This window comes from Falco cherrug, chromosome 5 (assembly GCF_023634085.1).
Source record: "Falco cherrug isolate bFalChe1 chromosome 5, bFalChe1.pri, whole genome shotgun sequence".
NCBI lineage: Eukaryota > Metazoa > Chordata > Aves > Falconiformes > Falconidae > Falco > Falco cherrug.
The window spans coordinates 4,443,709-4,461,941 of NC_073701.1; the positions used below are offsets into that span (position 1 = coordinate 4,443,709).

At 46.1% G+C, this 18,233-nt stretch overlaps 1 long non-coding RNA gene across 3 annotated transcripts in view; it reads left to right on the plus strand.

The window, feature by feature from the left end:
* Positions 1 to 15,697, plus strand: part of LOC129736222 (uncharacterized) — an 87,728-nt gene extending 72,031 nt beyond the window's left edge. For all 3 annotated transcript variants that reach the window (XR_008732535.1, XR_008732534.1, XR_008732533.1), the window contains one exon: positions 15,221 to 15,697. This is a non-coding gene — a long non-coding RNA (uncharacterized LOC129736222). The remainder of the gene's footprint in view (positions 1 to 15,220) is intronic.
* The last annotated feature ends 2,536 nt before the right edge of the window (positions 15,698 to 18,233 follow it).

The window sequence follows — 18,233 nt, forward strand, 5'->3', positions numbered from 1 at the left end:
AGAATATCATGCACGTGAGGACTGAATGTAGCCTATAGTGAGGAACACTAAACATCCACAAACTAAATAAAAATAATAAAAATGCCTCCCGCCTTCCCCTCATACATCTTATGAGGTGGTAGAAGGGGCTGTGGAGAAAGGATTGATGTCTCTTGCTGGGAAGTGAATTATTCAAACTCCTGGCTGCAGGGAGCTCCTACAGTTATGAATCCTAGTCGTCTTTGTGGTGTTGCCAAGGCAAAGGTAGCCTCCGGTTTTCCACGGGAAAAGGGCACCCCTGGCGATGTGTTCCCCCTTGATGCTGAAAGCCAGCTCCCTGTCTGCCTGCTCCTTGTCCCCTGGGTCTGGGTGCCACCCCAGCCAGCTGCTGCAGAGGCTCCCTGAGGCTGAGAGCTGCACGGCTGCTCAGGCTGGGCGGTACGGGCGTAGGGGATGTGTGTATCCCTCAAGCATCAATGTGCAAGCTGTCTCCTGGGCAGTCACGGATTCTGTGCTCCTCTCTGTAGGATCTGCTTTGGTCAATGTATTTAATATTTGTAATGGCAACTCAAAATCCCTCCTCCGTGACTACCAAGATGCAATCGGGTCCAAGCAGCCGGCTGAAGACGCAGGTTTAACAGGACGTAAACACGTGCTTTTTACCCTTTAAAGCAGAGAAACATTATTTTAACCAGAGGGCAGTTATAGTTTGCTAAATTCAGCTACAAAAAGGAAATGCAATCACCTTCAATGTGCTTGTTTGTTAGTAATGGGCCAAACTGTCACATCTGTCACACCATTGCCGTGATTTTGCACTTCTTGGATAAGGGCTTGGTGAGCTTTTAGGATGCAGCAATAGGAGAGAGGTGGTTTTTTTCTCTCCTGTCAATAATTCCCCATGTGGCAATCAATTTGATCTTGCTGAGGGCCAGGACCTATCTTTCAGAGATTTCACATTATGATGAAAAGAAGTGAAAAATGTTTTTTCTCCATTATACTGTGAGGATGGCATCCTTATCTCATACCCATTCCCCATACCTGCTGCAGAATCAGAGTGCGTAAGACCACACTGATCCCAGCCACATGGCTCTGCTGTGATGCTGGGCTTGCCTGGAGGGAGGACAGAGAGCTGCTGGCTGGGGAAATATGAGGCAAAACACAGAAATACAACTTGCCTTTACACTGTCCCATTTTGAAACAGAGTTGGCCCTGGGGTGGGCTGGGAGGGGAGAGCAGCTGGAGAGTCAGGATCGTGCGTTAGACTAGTATCATGATGCTGTACTGAGACTGTACCCGGCATTTTTGGTAAACTCTGGCGTGTCTCTCGAGTGGACGTGCTGGTGGGCTGCGAGCATACCTCCTGCCACCGCTGCACACACAGCCTGCAGAGGAGCCCAAGCAGGCTGCAGTGCCAAGACATCCCACCTCACAGGCTGTCCTCTAGCTGACCACGCGGCTCCCTCGCTGACCCCACACATCTTCCAGAGGTGTGGGAAAGTCTGTCAAGATCGTGCATATCCTATTCTGGTGGTGCTACTAACGCTGAGGCCGAAGCAGTGCGATCATCTGACAACAACCTGACTTGTTTCAACTCAGCTTTTACTTCCAACACGGGCATCCCGCACAGGCAGCATACGTGCGGAGGGGTAAGGGCCTTTGGAGGAACCCCAGAGAGATGTGGGCTGATGTTCACCGCACAGTGACTGTATAACTAGAGGTGGGCACCAGCGTGGCAAAGAGAATTTATACTCTATGTCAGCTAGATACAATATCCTTCAAAATATATTGTCTGTTTCTTGAGCAGGGGTTAGCGTGTGTCATAAAATTTTTGGCTACACATAAGGAAAATAAGTATTAAAAGATTTAGGTATAAATTCTGGCAGGATCATATAAATCCGTCTGCTTCTGACAGGTAGGCTCCACTGTGTTTGGGGAAGAGGGGTCTGTGGGATGATCCTTAACAGACCTTTCTCTGTACCGTGAGCATATTAAAAGTGGTGACTCCAGCGGTGACCTGCTCCCCAGGCTGGGGGGGTCTGACCTACTGCCTGCCCGCTCTGCTCCACCCCAGAGGTGACAGCATCTGGTGATCACACGACCTTGCAGGCTGGGCAGACAGTGTCATTCTCAGATGAAATCTCCTTCCCAGGAACGTGTGGCAGCTTTGGAAAGCCAGGGAAGCTCCCGCCTGGCTGCAGGCACTGCTTCTGCTCCTTGAGTCCAAGTGGGAAAGACCCTGCCAGTTTTGTCTGCTTTTGAGCACTCCTCTTTGGCTATTGTTGCTCATATTTTCCTTACAAATCTATTAGCTTTACTGGGTCCATTAAATGGCTATTAGGCTGCCCATTAGCAGATGCTGCTCATGGTTTCACACAGAGGTCTCAGCATGGGCTCCTTCTTTGTAAAAGGCAAAGAGAGAGAAGTGGGGTTAGGGAGCCTGGACCAGGACTGCAGTGTGGGAGAAAAAGGGGAAGGAGAAAAGCCACTGCCACTAACAACTGCCCTTCCCACAACAGGGAGAGGGCTCTTGCGGGGTATGTGTGCGGGGTAAGGTAATTGGAAATAAGGCTGAACTAAACTGGGTAAATCCTGCGTCAGGGCTGGTTGCTCACACAGCAGCGGAAGGACCAGAGTCCCCCACCTAACAGCTGCCATCAGGTTCTCCGCATCACTTTGGCACCAACAGCACCTCAGAAATGCAACTGAAAAAAAAAAAAAAAAAAAAGTAAACCAGAATAACCGTTTGCATTATTGGAAGCTCCTGGAGAAAGCAAGAGAAGCGTCTAAAAGCTGGTACTCCAGATCGCAGGCTCTACCCCCCTGCCAGGCAAGGGGCTCGACAGCTGCAGTGCCATGCTGGGCTCTTTGCAGCACTGGGACCAGTCCAAGCACGGCCCAGCCCAGGCTGGTGTCAGAACAGCTTTCATTATGAGCCCAAATCATGCAATTACCCCAGCCTCCATCCGCTCTTTCACATTTCAGATCACCTGGATTCAGCTGGGTCCTCCCTGCAGGCGTCCTGGGAGGCAGAGCAAGCCCTCCTTCCTTACAGCCCAGCGGCAAGGCAGGGCCCTCCATTGCCCAGGGGTGGAGATGCAGGCTCGGGTGGGCTTCTGAGGGTGCAGCAGCAGTGTCCGCAAGGGGGGAAGTAACAATGATGCTTCAAAAAAAGGCAGAAATGGGGTTGTAAAAGCAGTAGTGCTGCACAGATACTCATGTATGACTGAGAAAATACTGAGTGGATTTATATCACGAAGCTCTGCCAATACCCCTGATTCTACCCTGCAGTGTCCTCTCCGATTCCAGTTCTTCTTGTCTTTCCCTAATATGCATATGTGCGCGCACACACACACACAGAGTTTTGCCAAAGCACCCTCTGTCCTGACCCTCTTCTCTGGCAGCTATAGCGGTTCTGGGTATCCCCGAAGTCTGAGCAGAGTGAGGCAATCATGCTGAATTGTGTTTAGTGGAGCCAGGTTATTGTGATGCTGAAAAATGAGGACAAGATTGAGGCCATCAAGCTCATTTTTATTGTTCGTTGGAACTCCAGATGTGAAAGCTAATGGATTTGGATTGGTTGCTAGCAGCAAAGCCTCATCAAAGATCTTTTTTTTTTTTTTTTTTCCTAAGGGCATTCAGTGCAATTCACTGATTGATTGGAGGCTTCAGACAGTTTGAATGTGGATCTGTGTTTGGGCTGGATCAGGCGTTCAAGAGGAAATCCAGCCTGCTGCCTTCAGGCTTGCACAGGAACACTGCAGCCTCAGCTCTTAGCAGGCTGGGAAGCTCTTGATGGAGAGACTTTCACAGAATTGCTTTGTTACCTTGCTGGGTTTGGGCAATGGGGGGGGAGAGGGAGACAGCCGAATCTCAGGACTCGCCTGAAGGGCTTTCCCAACAGAAGCTCGTCTTCTGAGGCAAAGGTAAAAAAATGGTCTTATGCAGGGGGATGGCACGGGCTTTGAGGGGAGGAGTACAGAAAGATGCAGGGAACTGTCTCCTGCTGGGAAGGTGGAGGTGGCACTGAGGAGGAGATGCTGAGGGCTCTGCGGAGGAAACATAAAGGTTTAGGCAGGTCAGATGGGCCAGAGAACAGTGTTAAGACAGGTTCTGTATGTGAGATGACAATGGTTTGCAGGGGCCACAAAAGATCTGTGACTCAGGCAAAACATATGCTACGAGAGTTTCTGATTATAGTTTTACAACTTTTACTAAAAATCCTTCACTCTCCATCAGGAAGCCAGATGAGTTACAGATCTGCCTGTGCCTGTCGGGTGCCTGCTGCTGCCATGCCAGCTTGTCTTCTGTTGGCATTCATGTGGGTAGTTTGCTTCTTTGTCTGCAGCACAAGTAGTTAATCACATGGAGAACCTAATTAGGTGGTAACGAACCCAGGTGTCTTACTTCTCTCAGTGTAATAGGACATCTGCCACTGCTCCAAGAGCACTTTACAATGACTGACTAACAATGGCTGTAATGTATGGTCATGAAGAGAGAACAGCTTCCTTCAGTGCCTCCGCTAGGACGGGGTTAGCTGGGAAAGCCTGAATTCCCAGTCCCCTCACCCTGTGCAGAGAACTGCAGGTGCCTGGCTGCCAGGCAAGGGGGGCCCGATCCTGAACGGTGCGGGTGAGAGAGACGCGAGGAGCCACGGGGGAGCACAGGGTCTCTCACGGGACAGGACAAGACTGATGAGCACTGGCTGAGCACAAACTTAACTTGTCAAAATGCTTTGGACAAATGTGTTCCATCAGAGTGAACTTAGGCCAGCTCAGTAGTTCTGACATGGCTGCAGAGCCTTTGATCCAGTCCTGGCAGCCCCAGGATCAGATTCACTGCCTAGTCCGACCGTAAGCTACGACTCCCAGGGGCACAAAATGGTTTGTTTTTTTCTGCCTGGCACCCAGGTGGGCTGCTGTGGCTGCCACCAGATTCTGGCCTGCTGCTTGCATAGGGCTGCTGGATGCTGTCTGGTCCCGTGTTGTGGCCAAATCTTGCTATATGTACTGTATTCTCAGCAAGATTGAGCAAATCATTCACAGCTAATAATCTGGCAGATGCATTTCACTTCTCCCTCTGTCTGAGGAAGGAGATTATAATTTTCTCAAAGCAGTGCCTTCAGCTTTTATCTGCAAATGCATTAGTTCTCCAGCCTGCTGTTTAAATCGAGCTGTGTCACCGTGTTGTGGCTGGGTGACAGTCACATTAGCTCGCCTCCGCTCTGACCTTCCATCTCCCTCCCCACTCAAGTGGAGGAGCTCAAGTCTGGCTTCCAGGGTAAGTGCTCACAGGAAGAAAATCAACAGTTCCATTTTGCATTTATTTTTCCCTGCATTAAGGTCCCTCCGTACCCCCAGGGCAGTTCTGGGAGCTGAACCTTCCCTTGTGTGGCCACAAGAAGCCCCGTGTCCTCCCCCAGCAAAAAGCCCAAGCTAGCGGGTGAGAAGGAGACATCGATTCTAATTGTGCGGTGTTACACCATGACAAGGTGTAGGATGTTTCTTCCTGACCCAAGCTGCTGATTGGCAAACGCCCTGAAGCATGAGGATTAACATCTACCAACATCTCTCTTAACCAGCGTAATTGAGAAAGCTGTTCCTATTCGTACTACTGTCTACTTCCTTCTTTTTTGGAATGTGCTGAACCATATCACTCTAACCGAACAGGATACAAATCCGTTTAGCAAATCCATAGCTCCTTCCCTAACCACATGCAAATACTTTCTCCTTATCTTGCTGACAAAAGTGCTGTGGAAGGAGAAGTACAATGGGGTGTACTCGGTATGTGTACCTCCCCCAGGCAAGGAAGGAATTTTGCAACATGCTTCAATGAGATGTTTGAAATCCCTCTTGTTTAAATTGTCCCAAATTTGTTGGTGCTTAATCAAAGTTAAGCCACATTCTAGGCTTTTCTCCTTCCTTTTCAGCAACTAAGGAAATTTCATGCTCATGAAGCTCAGTGACTAATAGCAGTTAATAGCGTAGCAGCAGATGGCATACGAGCTCTGTTAGCTTCTATGTTGGCTGCGCCAGTGCCCCCCACAAAGCAGTCCTGCTGTTTCCATCCAGAGCCCCACACCCAGCTCTTCCAGTGCCCCCTCCCGCCTCGCAGCCCCACAGTATCTCCCCATCCAGAGCTCCCCATGCCAACGCTGCCGGTGCCCGCTCGGGTCCCCCAGCCCCTGCAGCTCTCCCAACCCCGGGGGTCCCCAGACCAGCTCTGCCAGTGCCCCCCTCCTGCCCTGCAGCACCCCTTGCTAATCTCCCTTTGTTTTCCTTAGCTCGCTCACTACTTGCCAAGACACCTCCGTTGTGTACATTGTGATTATACTGAAGATACCGGCAAAGGCCCCTCATCAGCTATTCTGGCTTTGTGACTACAGAACCAGCAAATGATAAGGTCTCTCCTATTTCATAAACATGAATGTCACGGGTCTTACTCTGCAGCTCTTCTGAACTCCGCACTTACTTTGAAACCAATGGGAGCTCTGCACACAAAGCAGCTCCCGAATAATCAGGGTCTGTCAGCTCTATAATGTCACAAAATATTCCATGTGTGCAAATATTTGGATTATTATTTATTGGGTGTCAACAAAGTGCAAATATCAACCTGCCCCAGAGATACATTATAACTTTCCAGGGTGGGAGGATGGGGGAGAGCACTGCATGCTCATAAAATAGCCACGCGCCTGATACCAGTGCTGAACGCTTGTGATAATACCCGCCGCTTTTCAAGTCCCTGCCATTAAAGGATTTAAAACCGTTCATGAATTAAGGCTGACATTTTCATTGAGAGGTAGCAGGTGGGTGGAGGCAGTACATCTCTAATTTGAGGTGCTCTGGATCTGATTTCCAGAAAAGTTGCTCTCCATAGTTTCTGTTCGCAATTGGAAACCTTGGGCAAAAATAAGAAGATAATTCACCAAGCCACTTCCTTGAGACCTGCAGGGGCTTGTGCCCCACCCAGTTTGCTGTTCCTCCTGTCTCTTTTGTTGACCTGTGCTGTTTAACCACACCTTTCCAGAAGGTTATAAAAAGGCACCGAAGTTTGGGCTGTGTATTGCTTGATGGACTTGGATGCTGAAGCCACCTGAAGCTGTTGGTTCTGCTTCCTACAATAGTATTTGCCTCATGAGCTTTCTAAGCATTACTGGTCCTGTCTCTGAGTTTGAACACTCATGACATTGCGAGAGAAGGTGATTTACAAGTCAGTGACAGATGCAGTTGGGCAACTCAGTTGTCTTGGCTCACAGACTCGGACTCCCATCCCAGAGCCTTCTTTCATGGCAGGTGACGCTTGTTGATCCATGAGACTAGTTTTTTCACTTCTTATTCTTGATGTGAGGCAATGAGATGTGAATATGAAAGCGAATACCAGCTATGCTGAGAAGAACTTGACCTTTCTGTTCTTATCAGTTGCAAGTTGATTTTGAGATTGCTCTCTCTCTTTCTTTTTTTAAACTTCTGGCACTTTCTGTATCCAGAAGGATATATTTTATTAGAAAGATTAGTGTCTTGGACGCTTTGTGGCACCCTCCGGCCAACAACAAAGCACACCACAAATTAAAAATGGAGAGGACACCCCCGGGGAACAAAGAAATGGAACCAGTGGGATTTTTTTTTAACTTCTTCAGGGTCTGTATGCTTTTTCAATGTCTGGACTGTTAGCAGTTCTTATAGCTCTATGTCTTCAGGCCCTGCTGTCTGTCATGTGTAATGCACATCATACACTGCTGGTGAGCAAACAGCTTCGGTTAATATTGGAAGCTCCCACAGACTTTTTTTCTAAACTTATAGCATCACAAGACTCAGAACTACTCAGCTGAATGTCCAGGCATTTCAGAGGTGAGAGGAAGACCTCTAATGTACTCACCCTGGAAGGTCAGAGATACAACAACTTGCAGCTGTTATGTAGAGTTTATGCAGCAGAGCTCGTGTGCGCTCCTTACCTGTTTCAGTGCAAAGTCAGGCGGCTTAAACAAAGCTTCTTCTGTGCACGATTTGGAGCAGGGAACACCAATGACCAGTTCCCATGTCCCAGCTGAGGGGACTCTATCCTCTACTAAAAAGTAGTAACAGAGCTAAATCTGGGAACTTGAACCACTCTGCTAGATTTCATAGTGGATATTTGTACCTCCAGTACCACCTTATGTCCTCTTCACATCAGGCCAAAACTAAACCCATCGCTGTCAACTTCATGGTGCAGGGCAATGAAAAAATGGAATTAATGGAGGGAAAAAAGGAAAGCTTGCCATAGCCTCCTGCATGTCCTTCAGGTTGATGGCCCAGTGAGTAAAGAGGTGAAAAATAATTCAGTGCAGCTTGGAGTTTGCCCAGACAGACAGACAGACAGAAGACCCGAGTAGATAATTGCACTGGGAGTTACCAGAAGAAGAGATTTCCATGACTGGCTTTACTACCTCTCGCATCATGAGTCATGGTAAGTTTCCCCCTATCCCATCTTGTCTCATGGAGACGGAAAAAGGATTTTCACTGTGCGTAAAATGTGCAGCATGACAAGTTTTGGATTTCAGTGGCGACTGAAAGGTAGTGCTATTATGTAAGCAGTCATAATAATAATAATTAGTATTATTATTCTGAGAGAAGAATAATTTTTTCTCAGCAGGAGGCAAGTCAACCAAGCTAAATTCAGTCTCTCCTGAGAGATTCCAGGAAATTGCCTCAAATTCCTTCACTCTTGCTTCCGTTTTTATATTGAACACTGCTCAGGAAGTTCCCGATTGTAGCCGTGCCTGTATTTTTAACCCTTAGACTTAGAGGATGGCACACCATATTCAGGGACAGGGCAAAGCCGTCTTGCCTTCCTATGTTATTTCACTGCCTGCCCTCCCTCTGGCCACACTCTCCAGCTGCTCCATCCCTTTCTTTACACCTCCTGTGCCCTGTTGTTGCTGGTAGATGGACCCCTCTTTCTGTCCAAGCTTTCGCAATGATTGTTTTTATAGCTTGAAGGACTGTAGCATTGCAGGTCTATTTATTAGTGAAACACCCACGTGGCCCTGCCTATAAGCTCTGCTGGGAATGTTTCGCTGTGAAATCTGCTCCTTGCTCTTGTAGGCAACCTGGCTGCCTTCTCCTCGAGGCTGCAGTGGGAAGGCATCAGAGATCTGGAGCAAGTCTTCATTGCACCTCGGCTACAGCCAGCCTCAAAGCTGAGAATGAAATGGACACAAGGGGAAATGAAAAATGGGGCTTAGGGAAGCATGTGTCTGTACGTGTACAATGCTCTTTGGAAGCTGGTACCATCTCTACAAACTTTAAAGCTGTTATCCCCTGGGAATGTCACTGGGTACATTGTTGTGACTTGATCCAGGTATTTGAGGAAGCCATGAAAGAGAATGATGCCATTATTTTTGAGCCAAAACTAATCTATCAATAAAACAGAGATTGTTGAGGAAACTTCTTTTCAAGGAGCAACGATGATCATTCCTTTAGGTACAACTAAGGAACTGAAATAGAACAATTTGAAACATGACATCTTAAAATAAAATAAAATATCTTTAAACAGAAAAAAAAACCCCAACAAACCAAACAACCCCAGATAAATAAGCCAGTAGCCAGTACCAGGCTTTTCCAGGAAGCATATGAAAAACAAGGCAGTATAGAGAAATTATTTCTTTGGGATTTGCTTCTAGCCTCCAGGGGTCGACAATTTATGGGCTACCTGCATCAGACATTGTTCAGCCCGCTGAACGGATACTCCATATTGTTTAGCTCTACTTGAAGAGTTTGTCTAATCCCTTTTATGGTGGCTTTTCTACCCAACACAGGATAAGATCCTTCCTCTACAGCATCACACTTTTCAATTTATTTGTTGTGGCTAGTTGACAGATCCTGGGTGTCTCAAGAGCCTTGGGAAACAGACAAAACCAGAATGTATTGTTTTTCTCCAATGAAATGTAAACTTGATTAGCATTCTGAAAATCCAAGTTGGGGATTTTTTTATTATCCCCAGCCTCTGTTACATGTGCCAGACACCTCTGGGGATGTTGCTGGACAGCACTCTATTCTTTCACTGGGCTATTGACTACATGCCAAATAAGATTTCTCTCCAATCGAACACTTCTGAAGATTTAGTCACTGTCTCTATCACAATTGGTGGTGTCTAGTAAAACAACTCAGTTCATTTGCTACACCTTGCCTGGGTCACTGGGGAAGTCAACTTCGTGGGACTATTAACACCCCATAAAAGTACTTTCTTGGCTTTAAAGCACTCTGCACTGAAGCGTCAGCAGCACCACAGTGTTGGGCTGCCTGAAGGCTGCTGTTGTGAGCATAGCGTACTGCTGACCCTTCACAAAACAAAAAGAGACAGTGCCTAAGCAGCAAAGCTGCAGGGCAGTACTGGGAATCTGTTGTGGAGGCATGAGGAGCACAGTTCCCACGGCCCTGACAAACCACAGACTCACAAGCTACACCTGCACTTGGAGAGAGTAACATGCTAAGCTCATCACCTCCTAAATTTTATGTCCTAATTTGTCAAGTTTTATGACAACAAAGATGATTATTTGCATAATAACGTGGCCTGTAGAAATGAAGTCATTCTCTACTGTAGGATGATACTCTTCCTACATGCTTTTCAATACGAATTTGGCTTTGTTTCTCCAGCACAGGTTGGGTTTGGGCTGCAAATAATGTAACTTGTTTGAGTGCAGTGGAGCTTTGCTGAATTAAGTGACGTGGGCATCAGTTCCCAAGGCCATGAGAACATGCACTGGTCTACCTGAAAGTTGGAGGTTACTGTGCCTCCGCAGACATCTGACACCTGCATGGTTAGCTCTGCTTTTTACCAAACTGGTTTTGGTGCCAGCAGCCATGGTACAGCATAGCTTTCAGCGCTGCCATCTAAACACCTGGGTATTTGTGGGGCTGCTTGGCTCCCAGTGAGCTCCGTGTTGCACCAGCTTCGTTGTTTGTTGAAAGCTCATGTGGATGTGTCTGTATGTGCTGTTATTACACCTTCAATGATGCAATAATGAAGAAATCACACCTGCAAGGGATTGTAGTTAAACCAGCTACTGTGGGTGGGGATTTTTCCATCTTTTCATACCTGGTGTGGGCTAGCTATGTGAATTAGCCAAAGGCCAAATCACCATTTCTGTGCAAGCTGGGCTCTAAGCTGCAAGGTTGGGAAAGTGTATAGATCGTAATGACCAGTGAACCAATTGTATTTTGCTGAAGCATGTAACGTTCATAGAGGTGGGAACCATCACTGCTGTGTTTGGTCTAATAGTATCACTCATGAAGGTGGGAGCCATGTTCCTTTGATTCTTTCCAAACTCAGAAATTGAAACGGTATGTTTCTGAGTGCGACAGGAAGCCTTTATTGGTACAGCTTGGAAGTCACCCTGTGTTGGACACTTCTGCTGGGTTCTAGGAGATGCTGCTTCTGTGGACGCTGATGGTGGTGGGAGGGGGATCTTTTTTTCATTTCTGTTCTGACTACTGGAAGACTGCTGAGATGTCAGCTCAAGAGCCTTCACCTGACCTGTGTTACCTGATGAGTTCCAGCAGCAGAATAATGGACCCAGAAGGTGTAGGAAAGGCAGAGGAGAGAGAGCACAGGCATTTTAGGCTCCCTGTTTCAGCTTTTCATCAGTACTTCCTCCATTTGCATCATTCGCACCGCAAAAGCATGCAAGGTGGTTAGGAGTTGTTTCTTGCTATGTGCTAGTTAACACACGGTACTTACTTTTTCCATAGTCTAATATAAACAATACATGAACGTGTGCTCCTGTGTCAAATATTTGCTGTCAGTTGCACTTACATGACCAGCTGTGATTGAGTCCTGTCTATGCTACAGTTGGCAATCTTGCTCCTTTAATGCGTGCCAACAAACGCTGGTGAAAATAGCCTCCACAATCTGAAAGCTGCTGCACAACCAAAGGCAACCGTCCTCTCCTTGTCCCATTGACAAGGACAAAAAATAGCAAATTTTTATTACAAGTGATTCACTGGGATAGATTCTCCAACAGTAGAGACTCCCTGGAGGGAGGGAGTGGTCTCCACCACTGGTGTTCTCTTAACATAGTTAGACAAGTATGATTAGAACAGTTAGGGCATCGGAAAGGACTATGATCTTGTGACATCCCTTTCAGCTTCATTATCCATGGCTTTGTACCTACGTGTACCTACATGACTATGTAGCGCTTCATCCCACTTCTCTGTTTATTCCTATTCTTTTTTCTTTTCTTTTTTTTTTTCTTCCTTCTATTGCTTCGTCTCTGTTCAGCCTGAGTCTGGCCAGCCCTGAAAATGGAGTTATTTCCTGGGCTGAAGCCACGTTAGCAGCAAACTGTCCTTGTAATCAGAGAGAGCCAGTGGGAAGGAGCAAGAGCGAGGAAGCCAGATGTTGTCTCAAGCCAGTGGCATGAGCCAATATCCACTGGCGGAGAGCGTGAGCTGTCCATGTGTCCTGCCTGCAGCATCAGGCAGAAGCTTCTGTTGTCTTCCACCCCCTTGGGCATGCTCGCCACGGCTGTCAGAAATCCAGTACAAATCTTAACACATGCCATGGTACAGCGGCTGTTCCAGACCAAACTGCCTCTTCTGTCCCCCTCCCGTGGCTGTTTTGGGGGTGCGTTCTCAGCTCCACTCTACACCAGCTGTGGGTTTTTCTCTCAAGGGCAGTTACCAATAAACCTGGAAGGCTGGTGCTTTTTCTGCTGGGGGAGATGAAAATGGACTCAGCACATGGAAACCAGCTGGTTTGAGCGCAGAATTGGCCCAGAGAGCTCTGGCTGAAAAGAGGCAGCAGCATGGAGAGAAAGTGGTGGGAGGGAGCAGAAGAGGGAAGGAGAACTGGAGAGGGGAGATAGTCGTGTACATAGAAGAGTAAGGAATGAGCATCAGCTCCATCTCCTTTTTCTGAGCGATTTTGACAGCGAGGTGCCGTGGCCTTCAGTGACCTCAGCTCTTATCGTCCTGAGGTTGATGTGACCTTCCTACTCCCTGGTTTAAAACAGGGTTTTTTGTTCTATCAGTAGCCCATTCCTTCTCCCCACCCCCAGCTCATTTTTCCTCTTACAGCATGTTAATGAGCAAAGTGCTTATGCAAATGAGAGGCAGAAACAATTGCTTTGAATAAGGAAGGAAATTGTCAGGGTAGAGACGGAATCCAACTTCAGTCTGATGAGTGTCTCTCTACTTTGGCTCTCGTGATGGCCCCATTGCTTTACACTACACCTGAAACCGGAACAATATTTTTTTATTTATGTGCCTTAATATTAACACTAATATCTAACTTTTCCGTAATACTTTTATACCACTTCATGTGCCTATAGAATTATATAAGCATTAGCACCAATTTCCATTTTCTTGCTATACAAAGATAACCCAAAGGGGAGAAGGATTTCATCTCTCCCTAGCTTGCTATCTTTATGCAAATTTTGTGTCCATTTCTAATTGTTCATTTAGAAAAGTGATTTTATGCTGTTTTATCAGCCACCCTTAGTATGGATGCAGTCACACTAACGTAAAAGTGCTGGAAAGCTGTGTAGCTTAGTCAAACTGGACTATTGCTTGAATGCAAATAGAAATGAGCCTGCCTTAAGGGGCTGTTCTGTTTTTTCCAGCATTAAAGCCATGTATGCACTACTGTGAGCAAATATTCAGAAATGTCAGGTGTTCTGGCTAGTATTGCTCCATTTCAGGAGAGAAAAACCTTGAGGATGTTTACCGTAAGCATTGCAGGATACAGATGTGAATTCTTTAAGAAAGGTTTCCCTGTCACCAAGACGATGTTAACTAGCACCTGAAATTAAATGTGATTTTGTCGTACTTGTTTAGGAAAAAGGGCGGGTCAAGAAACTAAGATGTTTGTATGAAGTGAGAAGAACTAGCAGGGTAGTGTTTAGGTAAATCAAGGTCCATATGTTTTCATTTGACTCCAGGAGTTAGCCATATAGCTCACAGCATGGATACAGGGACATTTCTTTCTTTCAGCAGTAGGGTCTCTCAAGGACCTCCTGGCTATGTGGAGGACAGAAACAGGCTGAAGCTGGGGGGTAAGAACTGGCTTTACTTCAGGTCAAGAGAAATGTCTGTGTCATGAAGGCTGTAGTCTGGAGACCAAACTTATGGAAACTTCTTCAGCACTTTCCCATCCAATATCTCGACAGCAAAATCTGGGGCAAACCAATGCATCTTTTATATGAGGGCTTGTGAAAAAAAATTAATGTCTGCCATGTAGCTCCTGTCCTCCCTGTCCTATAGCATTCAACACAGAGCTATACCTATAGATGGGTATAAAAGGGCAGAAGTAATGACTTGGGGTTCATTCAGAGTCTCACCCCTGCCCAAAAATTCGTTCTTTATTGCTGTCATTTGAATTTTGCTTTATTGTCTCATATAAAAATGTAATTCATCCACTTCTTCAGCTTTCCAGGGCAGATGAGACCTGAATGTCTAATGTAAACCTTAGTTCTGTGAAATGAAGAAGCTTAGTCTCCTGCAGATTTGTGTCTCAAGACTGAGCCCCTGTGTAGGTCTTCCAGTGTTTGCTAAGTGGCAAGCACACACCACAGCTGTTCTGTCCATAAAGACATTAAAAGACCCTTCTTTACCTGTCTGCCTTTTTGCACAAAATAGTTCAGAGCTCAATATCTTTGAAACTTGTGCTCCTCAGCCAGACTGGGTTGAATATGGCCAGTTGGCTCAATGGTTACTGGGAGAGACTTACAGATAGCAGATAGAATAATCCAAAGAAAATCAGGATAAGATTCAGCAGAAATAGATGCTGTTTGCAGATGAACAGGATCATTTTTCATCAGTCACCTCTTCTGGTGGGGAGTGCCTTAGGGTATTTGGGATGGCAGCACAGTGAGAGGTTGTGCTGGTAGGACACACAGGAGTGCAGGCGTTACTCTGCAGGTTTGCCTTGCAGTCCTCATTGCCCAGGAGAATGTAGCCTCACACATGAAGTAGGTGTTCACCAGTGGGTGATGCACACTGGATCTTGCTTGGAATTTAGGGCTTGTTTGTTTAATTAATGTATGGGAGCACTAGTTTTAGGGCTAAGCTGTTTCATTCTGTTGCTTCCTACCTGGCCATGGACACTTGGTTTTTGTTGCCTGTTCACCTCTGTGTTGTCCAGCTGATTTTACGTGTCTCCAGGGGCAGCTACAATTATAAACATTTTCCTTTGGCTAGCTTAATGAGGTTGTTGAAAAGGGTTGGTAAAGCTTCCGATAAGCCTCTTGATTTTTATTTTTATTTTCCAGGCCTTATGTGAATCATCCCTTTTGAATTCAGCCACCAGCACCTGGAAAGAGGCCACCAGCACTTGGGGGTTGACAACATTATTAATGCAAGTCATTATTTGTGCGAACACGTTCCTGGCTCATATGAAGCATGTGGATTCCCGCTGTTTCAAAGGAGATGGAAATACCTGCTGTATGCAGATAACCCACCCCCCTCCGCCCTTTCCTAACCATCACTGCCCACCCCTCGGACCTGGCCCTCTCCAGCATCCCTTTGGATGAGCAATGTGTATCTGCTTTGGGCCCCTTTGTGAAACTCCTGAAGGTTTTACAGCGGTGTCAGACTAACAATGTGTAGCATAATTTAGAGAGGAATGGGAAATTATTCATTCAGGTTGAATCACAATAAGAATTTCTCAGGTTTGAGGGGGTGGGAAGCAGGGGTGAAACAATAACACAAAAAAACCCAAACCCAAAATAAAGAGAAAAATACCCTGATTCAGCTTGAAGCTCTTTTTTTTTCATCTGCTTACAGTTATTTGGTGCTTCTAAATTTTTCTCTTTTTTAACAGTGTGAAGGTGTCTATATCTGTATAGGCCCATTTTTAAAAGAACCAAAGGAATTAGTGAAAGTAAAAATAATTACAGGCGGGGATGAAAGCGGGCTGAATGCAGTCCAGGTTTCCCGAAGCAGAGCCATTGCAAACTAACCAGGTACTTTCCTTGGGGAGGAGAATGAACTTTCTAGAGAGAAAAAAAACCTGTGTCACATCTCATTTATTTTGGACTTCAGGAAGGTGATACCACATGGGAAATTACTACTGAGGGCTGGAGAAGACAGGGATTAGGAATAAAATTGCAAAGAAGGAGCGTGCTGATGAAATTAGCTGATGAAACAAAACTGAGGGACTTTCAAGACAAAAGAGATATCGTGAAGGAAGCATTGGGTGACCTTGAGGATAATAGAAACAAGATGAAATTAGATAGCACAGAGTGAAAGGTTACATTCCTGGGATTAACATGAGAATTTCTGCTATGTGCCAGAATAAATAAATTCATAAATTGGAAATGACAGAAGGGGGGGAAAGGACCAAGATATTAGACATCCTGTGATCAGCTAGTACGACCGTGAGCCACCTCTGGGATGCAGGTGAGAAACAAGCAAATACAATTTTAGGATGAGAAGGATTTCTGAGACAGACAGGGAAATTTTAATGTCATTGTACAAGGCTTTGCTGAGGTGTTATCTGGAACATTGTCTTCAGTACCAGTCAGTCACGTGGCTAGCTGGGCTCCAGCAGGAATGGGTGATGAAGAAGGCTGTGGGGGTGTCCAGGCAAATGGAGAGCCTGTCATATGTGAGGAGACTACAAAAGTGCTCCACTTGTCTAACAAAACAAAGGCTGAGAAGGGATATGATTATTCTCTATAAACATGTTAAGGGGATATACATCAAGGCGGGAGAAGAGCTATTTAAGCTAAAAGACAATGTTGGCACAAGAGCAAATGAGAATGAACTGGCCATGAATAAAAATAGCCAGAAAATAAGAGGAGATGACTCACCACCAGAGGAACGGGGCTCTAGAGCAGCCTAGACAACTGGTATGGATGCGACATACATTTGCAAAGGTGGAAGGAGGCATGAGGAGTGCCTATGCTCCCTGTTAGTGATGGGCGACCACTCCCACAGCTTGAGGCGGTGCTTGAGACTTCTTGTGCTTAGACAGCTTGAGACTTCTCCCTCCTTCTGCCCCCACCATGTTACGATTAGGGCTTGACTTATCTTGCTGCAGTGGAGGCAAATGCTCTAACTGCATTTGGGATGGTGTTTGATCAGTTGAGAAAGATGTTTATCTTTCATGGTGCCTGCAGTGGGAGAGGAGTGGCTTCTGTACTTCTGTAGCATGACGTTCTGAAGTCTTTTCCATCTCCAGGATGGAAATTAATCCATGTTTCTCTTTTAGTACTACACTGCAACTTCGTTACAGCAAATGTGAAGTTGCATGAGAAAAGTAACTGTTTTGGAAGGGATGTATTTACTTCTATGCTTCCTCATTTTCCCCCTGTTTACCCCTGAGCTGGATTTAATCTTTTTTGTTTGTTTGTTTTTTGGACAATGGGGAGAACAACTCTTCCACTTAACAGATTTCTTGAGAGAGCTGTAGCTTCTTCATGGGGAAAGGAGGGTTGGGAGACAGGGGTGGTAAGAAAAAGGGCGGGTGAATTGTTCCTTCTTATCTGCTGCTGACTCACTGGTCCCTGTGTTGTGCTTGTGACATGGCTGAATCACCAGGGGAATCTATGCCGGGCTCCTCTGACCTCATTTAGGCTAACTCAAATTAGGAAGAGAAGCAGAAAGAGAACAGGAAGACTGAGAGGAATTCAACTGTCACAGCAGATTCCAGGTACATTCCTTGTAGTAAATAATCCCAGGTAAGGTGAGTCAAGTGGATCAAAAAGGCATACAGCATACATCTTCATTTCAGTCTGAGAGACGGAGATCAAGATACTGCATACTCATAAGCAGAGTATTGCTGAACTCTTAAGAATTGCTTTGACTAGTTCAGGCTCTATCTATCACATCTGACATTCACTAACACATTGGATTTTTTCAGCTTTCACGCCTCTCAACCACCAACCCCATTAAAGTGTTGAATATTGCCTTCACTCTTCACTGTGAGGTAAGACCCTGTTTGTGAACATCTGTTGTCTTTGTGGTAGCAATGGAGCAATAGAAGAAGGGAAGGAGCATGAAAGCTGCTCGAGCTTCAGGCTTTGAGTATGAGGACAGTACCGATGGGGAGCACAGAGTGGTGAAATCAGCCTCCAACATTAGACTCGTCTTTTGCTTGTGTTATCATACATGTATTCCAGTGCCCCAAACAAGATTTGAGAAGCAGACTGATATGACTATTTTAAAATGCAGGTACAGGGAGGAGAGCAGATACAAAGTCCCAGTGTGCTGCTATTTGGCCCTGTGTTGTGAGTGTAGCACATGTAAAATACAGTTCAAAGTATCACTTTGGTTTAACAG